This window comes from Phyllobates terribilis, unplaced genomic scaffold (assembly GCF_046119375.1).
Source record: "Phyllobates terribilis strain yellow unplaced genomic scaffold, ASM4611937v1 Scaffold_10__3_contigs__length_209671492, whole genome shotgun sequence".
NCBI classification, from domain to species: domain Eukaryota; kingdom Metazoa; phylum Chordata; class Amphibia; order Anura; family Dendrobatidae; genus Phyllobates; species Phyllobates terribilis.
This window is the reverse complement of record NW_027362770.1, coordinates 198487562-198496544: the sequence shown is the minus strand read 5'-3', so window position 1 is coordinate 198496544 and position 8983 is coordinate 198487562.

The window sequence follows — 8983 nt, the reverse complement described above, 5'->3', positions numbered from 1 at the left end:
GAGGATTAGATACACGGCTCAGCAGACAGTATCACACAGGAGAGGATTAGATACACAGCTCAGCAGACAGTATCACACAGGAGAGGATTAGATACACGGCTCAGCAGACAGTATCACACAGGAGAGGATTAGATACACGGCTCAGCAGACGGTATCACACAGGAGAGGATTAGATACACGGCTCAGCAGTCAGTATCACACAGGAGAGGATTAGATACACGGCTCAGCAGACAGTATCACACAGGATAGGATTAGATACACACCTCAGCAGACAGTATCACACAGGATAGGATTAGATACACGGCTCAGCAGACAGTATCACACAGGAGAGGATTAGATACACGGCTCAGCAGACGGTATCACACAGGAGAGGATTAGATACACGGCTCAGCAGACAGTATCACACAGGAGAGGATTAGATACACGGCTCAGCAGACAGTATCACACAGGAGAGGATTAGATACACAGCTCAGCAGACAGTATCACACAGGAGAGGATTAGATACACGGCTCAGCAGACGGTATCACACAGGAGAGGATTAGATACACGGCTCAGCAGACAGTATCACACAGGAGAGGATTAGATACACGGCTCAGCAGACAGTATCACACAGGAGAGGATTAGATACACAGCTCAGCAGACAGTATCACACAGGAGAGGATTAGATACACAGCTCAGCAGACAGTATCACACAGGAGAGGATTAGATACACGCCTCAGCAGACAATATCACACAGGAGAGGATTAGATACACTGCTCAGCAGACAGTATCACACAGGAGAGGATTAGATACACGGCTCAGCAGTCAGTATCACACAGGAGAGGATTAGATACACGGCTCAGCAGACAGTATCACACAGGATAGGATTAGATACACACCTCAGCAGACAGTATCACACAGGATAGGATTAGATACACGGCTCAGCAGACAGTATCACACAGGAGAGGATTAGATACACGGCTCAGCAGACAGTATCACACAGGAGAGGATTAGATACACGGCTCATCAGACAGTATCACACAGGAGAGGATTAGATACACAGCTCAGCAGACAGTATCACACAGGATAGGATTAGATACACGGCTCAGCAGACAGTATCACACAGGAGAGGATTAGATACACACCTCAGCAGACAGTATCACACAGGATAGGATTAGATACACGGCTCAGCAGACAGTATCACACAGGAGAGGATTAGATACACGGCTCAGCAGACAGTATCACACAGGAGAGGATTAGATACACGGCTCATCAGACAGTATCACACAGGATAGGATTAGATACACGGCTCAGCAGACAGTATCACACAGGATAGGATTAGATACACGGCTCAGCAGACAGTATCACACAGGATAGGATTAGATACACAGCTCAGCAGACAGTATCACACAGGAGAGGATTAGATACACGGCTCAGCAGACAGTATCACACAGGAGAGGATTAGATACACAGCTCAGCAGACAGTATCACACAGGATAGGATTAGATACACGGCTCAGCAGACAGTATTACACAGGAGAGGACTAGATACACGGCTCAGCAGACAGTATCACACAGGAGAGGATTAGATACACGGCTCAGCAGACAGTATCACACAGGAGAGGATTAGATACACGGCTCAGCAGACAGTATCACACAGGATAGGATTAGATACACGGCTCAGCAGACAGTATCACACAGGATGGGATTAGATACACAGCTCAGCAGACAGTATCACACAGGAGAGGATTAGATACACGGCTCAGCAGACAGTATCACACAGGATAGGATTAGATACACGGCTCAGCAGACAGTATCACACAGGAGAGGATTAGATACACGGCTCAGCAGACAGTATCACACAGGAGAGGATTAGATACACGACTCAGCAGACAGTATCACACAGGAGAGGATTAGATACACGGCTCAGCAGACAGTATCACACAGGAGAGGATTAGATACACGGCTCAGCAGACAGTATCACACAGGAGAGGATTAGATACACGGCTCAGCAGACAGTATCACACAGGATAGGATTAGATACACGGCTCAGCAGACAGTATCACACAGGAGAGGATTAGATACACGGCTCAGCAGACAGTATCACACAGGAGAGGATTAGATACACGGCACAGCAGACAGTATCACACAGGAGAGGATTAGATACACGGCTCAGCAGACAGTATCACACAGGAGAGTATTAGATACATGGCTCAGCAGACAGTATCACACAGGATAGGATTAGATACACAGCTCAGCAGACAGTATCACACAGGAGGGGATTAGATACACGGCTCAGCAGTCAGTATCACACAGGATATGGTTAGATACACGGCTCAGCAGACAGTATCACACAGGAGAGGATTAGAAACACGGCTCAGCAGACAGTATCACACAGGAGAGGATTAGATACACGGCTCAGCAGACAGTATCACACAGGAGAGGATTAGATACACGGCACAGCAGACAGTATCACACAGGAGAGGATTAGATACATGGCTCAGCAGACAGTATCACACAGGATAGGATTAGATACACAGCTCAGCAGACAGTATCACACAGGAGGGGATTAGATACACGGCTCAGCAGACAGTATCTCACAGGAGAGGATTAGATACATGGCTCAGCAGACAGTATCACACAGGATAGGATTAGATACACAGCTCAGCAGACAGTATCACACAGGAGGGGATTAGATACACGGCTCAGCAGACAGTATCACACAGGAGAGGATTAGATACACGGCTCAGCAGACAGTATCACACAGGAGAGGATTAGATACACGGCTCAGCAGACAGTATCACACAGGAGGGGATTAGATACACGGCTCAGCAGACAGTATCACACAGGATAGGATTAGATACACGGCTCAGCAGACAGTATCACACAGGAGAGGATTAGATACACGGCTCAGCAGACAGTATCACACAGGAGAGGATTAGATACACGGCTCAGCAGACAGTTTCACACAGGAGAGGATTAGATACACGGCTCAGCAGACAGTATCACACAGGAGAGGATTAGATACACGGCTCAGCAGACGGTATCACACAGGAGAGGATTAGATACACGGCTCAGCAGACAGTATCACACAGGAGAGGATTAGATACACGGCTCAGCAGACAGTTTCACACAGGAGAGGATTAGATACACGGCTCAGCAGACAGTATCACACAGGAGAGGATTAGATACACGGCTCAGCAGACAGTATCACACAGGAGAGGATTAGATACACGGCTCAGCAGACAGTATCACACAGGAGAGGATTAGATACACGGCTCAGCAGACAGTATCACACAGGAGAGGATTAGATACACGGCTCAGCAGACGGTATCACACAGGATATGATTAGATATATGGCTCAGCAGACAGTATCACACAGGATAGGATTAGATACACAGCTCAGCAGACAGTATCACACAGGAGAGGATTAGATACACGGCACAGCAGACAGTATCACACAGGAGAGGATTAGATACACGGCTCAGCAGACAGTATCACACAGGAGAGGATTAGATACACGGCTCAGCAGACGGTATCACACAGGATAGGATTAGATACACAGCTCAGCAGACAGTATCACACAGGAGAGGATTAGATACATGGCTCAGCAGACAGTATCACACAGGATAGGATTAGATACACAGCTCAGCAGACAGTATCACACAGGATAGGATTAGATACACGGCTCAGCAGACAGTATCTCACAGGAGAGGATTAGATACATGGCTCAGCAGACAGTATCACACAGGACAGGATTAGATACACGGCTCAGCAGACAGTATCTCACAGGAGAGGATTAGATACACGGCTCAGCAGACAGTATCTCACAGGAGAGGATTAGATACACGGCTCAGCAGACAGTATCACACAGGACAGGATTAGATACACGGCTCAGCAGACAGTATCTCACAGGAGAGGATTAGATACACGGCTCAGCAGACAGTATCACACAGGAGAGGATTAGATACACGGCTCAGCAGACAGTATCACACAGGAGAGGATTAGATACACAGCTCAGCAGACAGTATCACACAGGATAGGATTAGATACACAGCTCAGCAGACAGTATCACACAGGATAGGATTAGATACACGGCTCAGCAGACAGTATCACACAGGACAGGATTAGATACACAGCTCAGCAGACAGTATCACACAGGATAGGATTAGATACACGGCTCAGCAGACAGTATCACACAGGACAGGATTAGATACACGGCTCAGCAGACAGTATCACACAGGACAGGATTAGATACAGGGCTCAGCAGACAGTATCTCACAGGAGAGGATTAGATACACAGCTCAGCAGACAGTATCTCACAGGAGAGGATTAGATACACGGCTCAGCAGACAGTATCACACAGGATAGGATTAGATACACAGCTCAGCAGACAGTATCACACAGGATAGGATTAGATACACGGCTCAGCAGACAGTATCACACAGGACAGGATTAGATACACGGCTCAGCAGACAGTATCACACAGGACAGGATTAGATACACGGCTCAGCAGACAGTATCTCACAGGAGAGGATTAGATACACAGCTCAGCAGACAGTATCTCACAGGAGAGGATTAGATACACAGCTCAGCAGACAGTATCACACAGGACAGGATTAGATACACGGCTCAGCAGACAGTATCTCACAGGAGAGGATTAGATACACGGCTCAGCAGACAGTATCACACAGGATAGGATTAGATACACAGCTCAGCAGACAGTATCACACAGGATAGGATTAGATACACGGCTCAGCAGACAGTATCACACAGGATAGGATTAGATACACAGCTCAGCAGACAGTATCTCACAGGAGAGGATTAGATACACGGCTCAGCAGACAGTATCACACAGGACAGGATTAGATACACAGCTCAGCAGACAGTATCACACAGGAGAGGATTAGATACACGGCTCAGCAGACAGTATCACACAGGATAGGATTAGATACACAGCTCAGCAGACAGTATCACACAGGATAGGATTAGATACACGGCTCAGCAGACGGTATCACACAGGAGAGGATTAGATACACGGCTCAGCAGACAGTATCACACAGGAGAGGATTAGATACACGGCTCAGCAGACAGTATCACACAGGAGATGATTAGATACACGGCTCAGCAGACAGTATCACACAGGAGAGGATTAGATACACGGCACAGCAGACAGTATCACACAGGAGAGGATTAGATACACGGCTCAGCAGACAGTATCACACAGGAGAGGATTAGATACACGGCACAGCAGACAGTATCACACAGGAGAGGATTAGATACACGGCTCAGCAGACAGTATCACACAGGAGAGGATTAGATACACGGCTCAGCAGACAGTATCTCACAGGAGAGGATTAGATACACGGCTCAGCAGACGGTATCACACAGGAGAGGATTAGATACACGGCTCAGCAGACAGTATCACACAGGAGAGGATTAGATACACGGCTCAGCAGATAGTATCACACAGAATAGGATTAGGTATATGGCTCAGCAGACAGTATCTCACAGGAGAGGATTAGATACACAGCTCAGCAGACAGTATCACACAGGAGAGGATTAGATACACGGCTCAGCAGACTGTATCACACAGGAGAGGATTAGATACACGGCTCAGCAGACGGTATCACACAGGATAGGATTAGATACACAGCTCAGCAGACAGTATCACATAGGAGAGGATTAGATACACGGCTCAGCAGACTGTATCACACAGGAGAGGATTAGATACACGGCTCAGCAGACGGTATCACACAGGATAGGATTAGATACACAGCTCAGCAGACAGTATCACACAGGAGAGGATTAGATACACGGCTCAGCAGACAGTATCACACAGGAGAGGATTAGATACACGGCTCAGCAGACGGTATCACACAGGATAGGATTAGATACACAGCTCAGCAGACAGTATCACACAGGATAGGATTAGATACACAGCTCAGCAGACAGTATCACACAGGAGAGGATTAGATACACGGCTCAGCAGACTGTATCACACAGGAGAGGATTAGATACACGGCTCAGCAGACAGTATCACACAGGATAGGATTAGATACACAGCTCAGCAGACAGTATCACACAGGAGAGGATTAGATACACGGCTCAGCAGACGGTATCACACAGGAGAGGATTAGATACACGGCTCAGCAGACGGTATCACACAGGAGAGGATTAGATACACGGCTCAGCAGACGGTATCACACAGGAGAGGATTAGATACACGGCTCAGCAGACAGTATCACACAGGAGAGGATTAGATACATGGCTCAGCAGACAGTATCACACAGGAGAAGATTAGATACAGGGCTCAGCAGACAGTATCACACAGGAGAGGATTAGATACACAGCTCAGCAGACAGTATCACACAGGAGAGGATTAGATACACGGCTCAGCAGACAGTATCACACACTATAGGATTAGATACACGGCTCAGCAGACAGTATCACACACTATAGGATTAGATACACGGCTCAGCAGACAGTATCACACAGGAGAGGATTAGATACACGGCTCAGCAGACAGTATCACACAGGAGAGGATTAGATACAGGGCTCAGCAGACAGTATCACACAGGAGAGGATTAGATACACAGCTCAGCAGACAGTATCACACAGGAGAGGATTAGATACACGGCTCAGCAGACAGTATCACACACAATAGGATTAGATACACGGCTCAGCCGACAGTATCACACAGGAGGGGATTAGATACACGGCTCAGCAGACAGTATCACACAGGAGAGGATCAGGAGAGGATTAGATACACGGCTCAGCAGACAGTATCACACACTATAGGATTAGATACACGGCTCAGCAGACAGTATCACACAGGAGGGGATTAGATACACGGCTCAGCAGACAGTATCACACAGGAGAGGATTAGATACACGGCTCAGCAGACAGTGTCACACAGGAGAGAATTAGATACAGCTCAGCAGACAGTATCACACAGGAGAGGATTAGATACACGGCTCAGCAGACAGTATCACACAGGAGAGGATTAGATACACGGCTCAGCAGACAGTATCACACAGGAGAGGATTAGATACACGGCTCAGCAGACAGTATCACACAGGAGAGGATTAGATACACGGCTCAGCAGACAGTATCACACAGGAGAGGATTAGATACACGGCTCAGCAGACAGTATCACACAGAATAGGATTAGATACACGGCTCAGCAGACAGTATCACACAGGAGAGGATTAGATACACGGCTCAGCAGACAGTATCACACAGGAGAGGATTAGATACACGGCTCAGCAGACAGTGTCACACAGGAGAGGATTAGATACACGGCTCAGCAGACAGTATCACACAGGAGAGGATTAGATACACGGCTCAGCAGACAGTGTCACACAGGAGAGAATTAGATACAGCTCAGCAGACAGTATCACACAGGAGAGGATTAGATACACGGCTCAGCAGACAGTATCACACAGGAGAGGATTAGATACACGGCTCAGCAGACAGTATCACACAGGAGAGGATTAGATACACGGCTCAGCAGACAGTATCACACAGGAGAGGATTAGATACACGGCTCAGCAGACAGTATCACACAGGAGAGGATTAGATACACGGCTCAGCAGACAGTATCACACAGAATAGGATTAGATACACGGCTCAGCAGACAGTATCACACAGGAGAGGATTAGATACACAGCTCAGCAGACAGTATCACACAGGAGAGGATTAGATACACGGCTCAGCAGACAGTATCACACAGGATAGGATTAGATACACGGCTCAGCAGACTGTATCACACAGGATAGGATTAGATACACGGCTCAGCAGACAGTATCACACAGGAGAGGATTAGATACACGGCTCAGCAGACAGTATCACACAGGAGAGGATTAGATACACGGCTCAGCAGACAGTATCACACAGGAGAGGATTAGATACACGGCTCAGCAGACAGTATCACACAGGAGAGGATTAGATACACGGCTCAGCAGACAGTATCACACAGGAGAGGATTAGATACACGGCTCAGCAGACAGTATCACACAGGAGATGATTAGATACACGGCTCAGCAGACAGTATCACACAGGAGAGGATTAGATACACGGCTCAGCAGACAGTATCACACAGGAGAGGATTAGATACACGGCTCAGCAGACAGTATCACACAGGAAAGGATTAGATACACGGCACAGCAGACAGTATCACACAGGAGAGGATTAGATACACGGCTCAGCAGACAGTATCACACAGGAGATGATTAGATACACGGCTCAGCAGACAGTATCACACAGGAGAGGACTAGATACACGGCTCAGCAGACAGTATCACACAGGAGAGGATTAGATACACGGCTCAGCAGACAGTATCACACAGGAGATGATTAGATACACGGCTCAGCAGACAGTATCACACAGGAGAGGACTAGATACACGGCTCAGCAGACAGTATCACACAGGAGAGGATTAGATACACGGCTCAGCAGACAGTATCACACAGGAGAGGACTAGATACACGGCTCAGCAGACAGTATCACACAGGAGAGGATTAGATACACGGCTCAGCAGACAGTATCACACAGGAGATGATTAGATACACGGCTCAGCAGACAGTATCACACAGGAGAGGATTAGATACACGGCTCAGCAGACAGTATCACACAGGAGAGGATTAGATACACGGCTCAGCAGACAGTATCACACAGGAAAGGATTAGATACACGGCTCAGCAGACAGTATCACACAGGAGAGGATTAGATACACGGCTCAGCAGACAGTATCACACAGGAGAGGATTAGATACAAAGCTCAGCAGATAGTATCACACAGGATATGATTAGATATATGGCTCAGCAGACAGTATCACACAGGATAGGATTAGATACACGGCTCAGCAGACAGTATCACACAGGAGAGGATTAGATACACAGCTCAGCAGACAGTATCATACAGGAGAGGATTAGATACACGGCTCAGCAGACAGTATCACACAGGAGAGGATTAGATACACAGCTCAGCAGACAGTATCACACA